Source organism: Diadema antillarum, unplaced genomic scaffold (genome assembly GCF_040938485.1).
Source record: "Diadema antillarum isolate AM-2024a unplaced genomic scaffold, OU_Dant_1.0 scf00000196, whole genome shotgun sequence".
NCBI classification, from domain to species: Eukaryota; Metazoa; Echinodermata; class Echinoidea; order Diadematoida; family Diadematidae; genus Diadema; species Diadema antillarum.
The window spans coordinates 812889-823166 of NW_027271085.1; the positions used below are offsets into that span (position 1 = coordinate 812889).

The 10278-nt window shown below is 37.7% G+C and overlaps 1 long non-coding RNA gene across 2 annotated transcripts; it reads right to left on the bottom strand.

Annotated features, from left to right (window-relative positions):
- Nucleotides 1-792: 792 nt before the first annotated feature.
- Nucleotides 793-7228, bottom strand: LOC139723611 (uncharacterized). 2 transcript variants are annotated; one of them, XR_011710372.1, is made up of 5 exons: nucleotides 7129-7220; nucleotides 5851-5894; nucleotides 3743-3850; nucleotides 2941-3074; nucleotides 793-1900 (listed from the first exon to the last, which is right to left on the bottom strand). It is a non-coding gene; the product is annotated as an uncharacterized lncRNA (long non-coding RNA). The 2 variants fall into 2 exon arrangements; XR_011710373.1 differs by lacking the exon at nucleotides 5851-5894 and having other exon boundaries at nucleotides 7129-7228.
- Between the last annotated feature and the right edge of the window lie 3050 nt (nucleotides 7229-10278).

A 10278-nucleotide genomic window follows, 5' to 3' on the forward strand; every position in this document is an offset into this window, starting at 1 on the left:
TTTTGTAACTTTCCTCTTTCTTGTGATTCTTCTCTTTCTTGTCACAGGTGCTTCCATATCAGTAATATTTTGTGATCTTGACACCTTTTGATATGAACTTGATTTTTTGATCCTTGGACACAGAGATTCTATGACATCGTAGTGATTGCCGTTTGTGTGTTGCAAGTAAATACCTCTTTGTGATGTAACAATTCCAAACTGAAGTTTGCTCGCACCAAACAATTTCCATTTTGAACCATTTTCTTCATATATATAAATATCAGTATCTAATAAATTTGATAAGGCCATTATTTCCAATTCTGTAGCCCATGTGCCATTGTTGAATACTCTTTCCTTTGCAATGTATTTTACAATATCTGTGTATCCCGATCTTAAAAGGCTTACATAATCTTCCTTGTTTTGTAAAATATGCTTAACTATTGCTTTTCGAACATCACGGTGTGAATCTTCCTTGCCACATATGACATATGATATAGCTCTGTAAAAGCAATTTCCATCACCAGTAATTCTGTAGATAGCCAATGGTTGTGACAGAATAGTAATATCACTGATTTCCACCACATCTTCTTGCATATCATTACTGCTACATTTGTCATTAACCTTCATACCTAATTTGCAACAAAACCTCTCTTTATCAGATTTATTCACAGGACTGTACCTAAGATTAATATTTTTTATTCTTCCCACTTGTTTCACCTCAGATACACCAATGTCAGCTTTTTCTGTCTGTGCACAGGTGTTTTCTAATGGAATTTTTGTCTGTTTCAGGTTTGATACCATTATTTGCTTTGATGTCATTTTTCTCACTCTAACACTGCATTTCTTTAATGTCACGTTTTTAGTAATTTCAGATAAAACATCATGACTTTCTTTCTTATTTTCTATGCTTGTATCTGAATTCACATGAAAAATAGGTAATTCCTCATCCAAAGTACTAGACTGAACAGTAGTTACACTTTCCACTGCGTCAAAATGATTGCCCCCAGTGAACAGAATATATATGCCTCTCTCAGTTGTTACTTTGTTGTAGTACCCAGGTTTCCTTGCAGACAGTATTTGCCAATTTTTTGTTCGATCATCATACACATATATATCACAATCCAACATATGTGCCATTGAACTAATATCAGTGTGACCAGCCCATGTTCCTAAATCCATCAATTTCTCTTGAAGAACAAAGTCCCTGACAGTCTCATATTTCACTGTGTCTATCACATTTTTAAATAAATCACCTGTTTCCAGTAAATGTGCCACATTGGATTTCCTGAGCATGGAATGATTTCCTTCACTGCCAGTAACGACATGAGCAATACTTCTGTAAAAGCAGTTGCCATCACCTGTAACTCTCTTGATATTTACAGGTTTCCTCATACACAAACTTTCATTTCTATCGTGCACTGATTCACTGGCAGCACCACTGTAACTGACATTCAATTTGTTGCACAAACACTGCTTGTCTGCATATGTAATTGGAACAAATTTGAAATTTCGATCTCTTCTTTCTGTTGTCTTCTCAACTGAAACAAATTCAACTTCATTCGTATTTCCATAGTCATCACTGTTTACATATTCTCTGTTTTTCTTTGCTTCATTTTGAGTCTTACAGCCATCACTGTTAATTCCTTTAACGTGATCACAATGTTTTGAAATGTTGCTATTTTGATCATTTGTATTCCCACATGCAGTATTCACTGGGTTTGATCTCTTGAAGCTACTAGCTGTCAATGCAGTTTTCTTAGAATTCGATTCTAATGCCAGACCAGTTAGTTCAAACTGAGTAGTACGTAAATCACATGCCATTGATTTTGCCAAATTCAAACAGTGTACCTGTACACCTTGCCATGATGAAATGCTAAGCAATACACTGCATCCATCTTGCACCAAGAATCCATCATGACTTCTGGAATGAGAATCAAATACATAATAACCCTTGTCATGTCTAATGATTGCAAATGCACTCTCAGCAAAATTCATAAGACATGCATCATATCTGCACAGTTCTTGTTCTAATGCTTGGTTCAACGACAAAGCACCAAAATTTGACAAATTGTTTTGATTTCCATCCAACACACCATATTTTGATTCAGCATAGGTTATTTGAAAGTTTTCATCCAGAATATGAAGTTCCTTGGGTAATTCATCTATCATTACAAGCTCTTCATTCAATGGTGAATCCTTCTTTATGTAATAATACAACTCATTCCCGAGTGTCAGAATCTGATCAAGATCACAAGGTCTCATTTCCATTCCATTTTTAGTTTGAGTGTAGAGAACTGCCACAAGAGAATTACATGCACATTGTTTGCCAGCAGTATAACCAAATCGTTGATCACCTTGATTAAAATTTCCTTGTGCGATTGTTTTGGTCATAGAATATGATTGCCTTCCACCACATTCAGAATCTGAAAGAGAAACAGGCTCAAACACACGTTCTTCAGTCTCTAAATTATTTGCAGCTGGTTCATCATCTAATATAAGTACTGTCGATTCCTGAACATCATATGAATAATAGTGGTCAACACTTTTTGCAGAATCATCATTCGTTACTATGCAATCAGATGGATTAGTAATTTTTTCACGATCAGGCAGGAATATTGATTCATCACAAACGTGAACACACATGTTTTGTGTACCTGAAACAGGTCTGTGACATGGAGAGTGAACATTTACATTTGTAAAAGAATTCATAGAGAACAATTCTTTCACTGATATTTGACTGTCACCTTCAACACCTTTTGTTTCACTGTAACATGGGTTTAGTTCATGCACATTGTGGATTCTGTCACATTTCACTTTGGACATATCATTCGAGCCTGTGTTATCTCTACTTGTGGAAATACTGTCCTCATAGTCAGATATTTCATTCTTACACAACTTTTCATTCTTTGCTGCATGTTCTCCTTCAGGAATGTCATGTTTCACCTTTTCATTATTACGCACCTGTGAGTCAGCATTTTTCACCGGTGGCACACTTTGTTTGTTGCGGATCTTCGTGAAACGACCTTTCTTTCTTGGTTGCCGTGCATTTCCACCTCCATAGAGCCTGTTTACATTCCAAACTTCTTTTTCAATGTCTGTGGAAAGGACAGAGACACATGTAGCCTGATCACCATTCAGCACGAAACATTCATTAGTCATATTCGGAGTGCTTTTAGCCACATCAGCCCAACTTCTCTGTGTTTTTGCATAGATTTGCTCAGAGTATTTTGCCATAACATGAGGTGACTGAACACACTTTGAATATACATTCAATACAGATTCAGTATATACCTGCAGACTATCATTTCGTCCTGTGTCCAAGTTTGCACTCATATTTCGCTTCACGAGTTCACCATGTTCTTCTTGCCTTGTTTCTACTTTTGATTTCTTGCCTTTGCTGGTCTTGGCTCTTCTCTGTTTTTCAAGATAGTAGGCTTTCATTGCTTTGCCAATGTAGGTCACACCAGGTTGGAGAATCACACCATTTACTGATCTCACCGAGCTCTTGTTACTGGTCTTGGTCTTAGGATTGTCAGTCATTGTTTGGGATGTTGTCAGTTTGGCCTTCTCAATCATTTTTGTCTTCCTTGATTTCACACTTGTCCAACCATCATCAACTGCAGTTTCTAATGGTTGAAATTGCCTCCTAGTGAGATTTGTAGTGAATGTCGGATCTGATTCATCTCTGTCACAATTTGCTCTTTCCCTCACACACACATTTGTCATTTCTAGAACACCACGTTTGTTCTTCCTTCTCACATACCTCTTTTTTAGCCTCTTCGTCGGTTTCTTTCTCTGGTTGCTCTTGCATGATGAAAGTGAAACATCAACATGAAAATCTTCATCACCAAGGTCTTCGAGAAGCTCGTATCTATTGAAATGACAGGGAATGCCAATTTTGTCAAAGATGCGATGGGCAATATTATTGCTTCCACATGCTGAACATATCCAAATCAACCTTGCATCACACATTCTAGCCTCATGAGAATTGGTTCCTGTACACATCACATGAAACTGCTTGCCACAATCCTCACATGGTACTCTGCTTTCATTTTCATTGATCACATTGCAACATGCATCACATTCACTGACCTCTACATTTCTCATCAAGTCAAAACTATGGAGGATATCTAGGATATCACCAATAACAATCTTGAATTCACTTGCTTCCATTGTCAAATTACAGGGCTTTCGAATCTTTGAAAGTATATGGTACCTATTACTAAATAAATGTATATCAATCAACTGTTCAATCAACACAGTTATATTCCTTGAATCACTATGCTTTTATGAATCACACCTACTCCACTAGTACTGCGATTGATAACAGAATTGTCGGATTGAACAGCTTTGAAAGTTGCACTAATACAAGTGTACAGTACACGTACTATATTTCACTGCAATATAAATTCCAGCAGTAAGCTGCGACACTGATCCATATAATGTTTCTACCAACAGGTGGGGATATTTGTACAACGTTTGCTTCTTTCCAGCAACAGGTGGCACTCTTTGTCTGTTACGTGCTTCAATTCCTACTTTATGGAAAAGCTATGCCAATTTCCTTTTACGATATCTGCCAACAGAAATTTCAGCTTCAATTCTCTAACATTTAATTTGACCGATGCCTTTATCTCAAGATGCCTTTATCTCAAGATTATGTTCTTTGCAATAAAGGTTTCAATTTTACCAATTATGCTTTTGCCTTAACTGCACAATAATCAGTCTCCCTTATATGTTTTTCTCTTAGGGTAGGGCTTTTTGCAACAAAAATTTCAATTTCACCAGTTATTCTTTGTTTTCACTGACAATTACAGAAACAGTAATGTTTCTGCTTTGAGATGACTCCTTTTGCAATAAAGGTATGTCTTTTACTAATTGTGCTTTTCTTTTCACAGCCCAATAATTATAAATAGCCCTTGAAGGTGCAATATTAATGTCTCTCCCTTTGTTTACTATGACCAGAATGCTTTTATCTGAAGATGGCACTCTTCAATTATTCTTTTATTGTATTAACAATTAACGAAAATTCAAGACTCAAAATACCAAGAAATATTTTCACATAAAATTTTTAGTATACTTCTCGCCTCACCTCATAAATTGTTTCTCACACTTTTAACAATTCCTTCAAAATATTAACTCCTAGCTATCAACTCTTGTCAACTGCAGTTAAATTATTTGCAGCAACTTTCAATGCAGAATATATCAAATATCAAATAAACCTTGAAGGTGCAAATATTGTCTACACTAATTACGTTTATGACACTATAATGCTTTTGTCTTAAGACAGCACTCTTTAATAATCTTTCAGTGTATTCTGGACTTTAAACACCTTTTCTGAAATTAACTGTTTCTATTCTCAATTTTTAAGCAAACTTCTCGCCTTCTCTACAATTCTCTTTCCACAGTTTTTAACTATCCTTTTAAAGAATGCACTCTTTCATTCAAACACTCCTTAAAACTGTTATTCTGTTTAATTTTTACTTTTTTCATCAACTCTCACTCTTCCTCTCTTTGATTTCACTCTTTTTCTCTTTGACTTTTTCTAACTCTTTCTGCCTCTGATTCTGAAACTTTCTCTCCTTCTGATACTGTCTTATTCTCACGCACTCAGAAGTTTTCTGTTCTCAGCTTTCTTCAAATTCAAGTTAAGGTATTTCAGGTAAAGTTCAAGTTAAGGTATTTCAGGTAAAGTTCAGGTATTTCAGGTATATTTCAGATATTTCAGGGATGAGTTCGTGAAATCCAGGATGAATTTCCAGATGTAATCTCAGTGAATATTCAGTGAATATTCAAGGATGAAGGTGAAATGGTATGAGATGAAATGTAGGATGAAGATGATTCAACAAATAACAAACACAAACACAAACGTACTTTCAACAAGACCAACACAAATCTCTTTCCAAGGCAACCAGTACCTGCAGAAAGATAAGAAAAGAAGAATACAAACATTACAACAATACTTGTATAGGCTCTACAGTGAACTCTCTAAAATTAGCACTGATGTAACGAAGTTCATTATATTAACAAGGTAATTTTTTTGTGGTCCTAGATTGTAATTTCAATTTGTATTGCATTATTTTTGTAACCCTGATACAACAAGGTTTCATTATAACAAGCACATTTTCCTGGTCCTGTGAGGACCTTGTGTTAAGGAGAGACCACTAATAATGTAAGGTACACACATTCTGAAAATACATACTTGAGAGGAATATGAGGCACAACACCCAAATTTTTTATACAAATCTTTCTAAAATTATTTTACTGTTCCTGCAATCTAAACAATTCTTTTAACAAAGGAAAACCATCTTTTAAACTTAAAATCTTGCTTAAAAACACATTTCTCACTGTGCACACATATACAGGGAAACCCTATTGTTATAACACGGTCAGTATTTTAAACTCAGTGAAATTAGGTCAAAGTCAAGCTTGTGATGTGTAATTGTGGGACTGCATATTGGAAAATAAATTACTTTTCTTCAGTTACATTTCATGATTAAACAGGAATGATACTTCTGTATGACAAAACAAGGTCCAGGCTAAGTAACGTTATATTTCTTCCCCTGCATGCCCCCTAAAAAAAAAAGGGTGAAATGAAAGGGGGACAGGAACCACCGCTATCTGCAATATAAAATACGCCCTCTGTGATCTACTGGTCGCGTGGTGTTAGCTACGCATTAAAATAATGGCGTCCGCATCTCGCCCAGAAGCGAATCACGGGAGTAATCCCCATCCGTAAGCCCCCTTAGTCAACGTCAACTCTTAACGTACAACTGTAGGTTCTTTGGAACTTAGCCTTCCTAGTAATTACATAGCAAATCATGATATGGCTCACACCTTGTCCATTCAGGAAACGCGGTCTTGTCTAACGTTAAAAACTTCGCAAATTCCTTCCTGATACTTCTGACATTTGACGCACGGTGTACGCACTACAACAGTTAGCTTCGCACACGTATAGGGCCTGAGCTGTGGTGGATACGATGGGCTTGTCCCCAGACACTACTGAACACATAAGAGTGATAGTACTGATACACTCTAACGTTTATAGCCACTAACACTAACAGCACCACGACGACACACATGAAATTTTGTTCTAAAAACCCAAACATCTGTGTTTAGGCATGCCGCCTGCGTTTACAGACTAATACCCACCTGGTACTCGAACTCCAAACTATTTAAACCGTCAGTCTCAAGCAAAGGTCTTCAGAAGTCGTATTTGTGAGCCCGTCGCTGCGCTGCCACGCCAATGCAGTAGCTCACGTAATGATTGACAGACACGCGTGGACGGACATGGGTAAGGTACTAGTATACTACGTACGCGTATAAGCGTACGAGCATAGTAGCGCACGCATGCGCTTCTATACTCTTTGGTACGTACACTCCACGCATGCAAGCACTGTGTGGATCATGGAGGGAGCACCGCGAGACCACTCTGTGCGCGTAGTCTGGCTTCCAGACCCTCTGCCCACACTATTTCGCTATCCATGATATTAACGCCCTCAACGTCGAAAACTAGTATAGTTTAAGTTGATTTTCTCGTTCGGCAAAGGCGGCGACTTCGTCGCGGGGCGGCGACTTCGTCGCCGCGGAGTCCAGTTGGCAAAGGGTCTGGAAACCAGACTACTGTGCGCGAGACGCGTACCATGGAAGCACACGCCCGAGAATTCGGGGGTGTTTCAAGCTGTTCGTAGAGTCACCAACAACTTTCGACCGACTGGTGATCAGTTCTTGTGCTGAATTATTGAAATTCTGATAACTATAGCAATCCAGAACTGACAACCAGTCGCTCGTAAGTTTTTCGTAACTATATATACGAACAGCTTTATGAAACAAGTTACGCACACCTTTGTCTTCACATACTAGTACTACATAGTAATATTCTCAAAGCTGCGGCGATGAATGGTACATTTCCCCCTTTCAAAGGTAGCCGTTGACCGAAAAATCGGTCTGCATAATTATTTCTTTCTGCAAATTTCTTTGCAGAAACGCATGAAAAACAGCCCCATCACCCCAATATTTTGCACATGTTTAGTTCATGTCACGTACATTATTTCACAAAATAACAACTACTTGATCGGACACCATCTTGGGTATGTAAATTAGGGAGAAAGGTCACAATTTTCTCATCCTGTATCTTGGTGAATACATGTCCTATCTCTCCCATATTTCGCACACACAACCATTTTACGAGAATCATCACACAAAATAACTGCTTTTTGCTCAGATGCCATCTAGCCTGTGCAAAGTGGAGTCAAACGTACGCCATACGCCGTACGCCGTACCAGGTACTTCTTTCTGTGTCTTCATGACGTACCTGTTATCTCTATGGGAAGGAATTTTTCCAGATATGAAAATCGACATGATTGTCTTTATCGAGCACTAGCTCACTTACCCTTAGGTGAATTTCTCCCACATTTTGATATGTTGTAGCTGACACTTTGAGCAGTAGTGTGAGCGTCCTTCGTGTTTTCACACGATGTCGGGATTAGAAGTGAAAATTCACATGATCCCCTACAAGCACTTGCTCACTCACCCTTCAGTAATTTCTCCCAGATTTTAATATGTTGTAGCTGAGACTTTGCGCTATTGTGTGCCCTTCGTTTTTTTCATGCAATGTTGTGATCACGTTAGAAAACCTGGTTGAAATTAAAGCTTATCTTCGATGTACTGAGATATTTCTTTCTTTCTGCAACTTTCTTTGCAATAACTAAAAAAAAAAAAAAAAAACGGCCCCTATCACAACCATATTTTGAACATGCCATGTTTACTTCGTGTCATATACATTATTTTATAACATAACAACTTCTTGATCGGACACATCTTGGGTACCGGTATGTAAAGTCGAGACAAACGTCATAAATGTTTCATCCTGCATCTTGGTGAACACAACCTTCTGTCCTATCTTTCACATATTTTGCACACGTATAGACAATGCCCTTACAGGAAGAATCGTTTCACAAAACCATAGAGATTGTAATTTGTCATGACCGACAAATTAAGGTGTTCCAATTTTTTTAAAACCAATGATTCGATTCCTGATCGCAATAGGATGACCATACAGGTTTCAAATGTGTTTAGAGACATTGGCCATGTGATGTTTGGATTCTCATTTAGAAAAAGGAGTCATATCTGCCATTTTTCAGTATGATTAAATTAGGGTCAAAGGTGATAGATGTTTCATCCTCTATCTTGGTGAATAAATGACCTACCTTTCTCATATTTCACACACGCAAAGACATGTTCCGAAAATCATTTCACAAAATAACCACTTTTTGCTCAGATGCCATCTTGTCTGTGCAAAGTGGGTTCAAAAGTGGTGTTCTTCTTTCTACAGGTATATCTTCGTTATGACGTACTTGTAAACGAGAGGGAATTTTTCTGGATGTGAAAATTGACATGATTGTCTTTATCGAGCACTGGCTAACTTACCCTCGGTGAATTTCTCTCAGATATTGATATGTTATAGCTGAGGCTTTGCGCTATCGTATGAGTCTCCTTCGTTTTTTCTCACGATGTCGGAATCACGTTAAAAACTTGGTTAAACTGAAAGCTTAACTTCGATGTATTGAGATATATCTTTCTTTCTGCAACTTTCTTTGCAGTAACTCAAGAAAAACAGCCCTTAACACCCCCATATTTTGCACAGGTTTAGTTCATGTCACGTACATTATTTTCTAAAACACCAACTATTTGATCGGACACCATCTTGGGTATGTAAACTAGGGTCAAAAGTCACAAATGTTTCATCTTGTATTTTGGTGAATACCTGTCCTATTTTCCCCATATTTTGCACACGTATAGACGATGTCGGAAGAATCATTTCACAAACTAACGACTTCTTCCTCAGATGCCACCTTGGGAGTGTAAAGTTGAGTCAAAGGTCATATGTGTTTGTTGCTGTATCTTCGTTTTCTAGTGCATACAGAATTTGGCACCCAAGATGGCAGATGTGACTCGCTTTTCTAAATGAGAACCCAAACATCACACGGCCAATGTCTCTAAACACATATGAAGCCTGTATGGTCACGCGTATTGCGATCAGGACTCGAATCATTGATAAAAAAAAATCGGATCACCTTAATTTGTCAGTAATGACAAATTACAATCTCTAGTTAGGTGATCCGAGTATCCTCTCGGATCACCTTCTGTATCTGTACGGATTCTTTGTTAGGTGATCCGAGTATCCTCTCGGATCACCTTCTGTATCTGTACTGATTCTTTATTAGGTGATCCGAGTATCCTCTCGGATCACCTATTGTATCTGTACGGATTCTTTCTTCTTCTTTCTTTCTTTATTTCTCC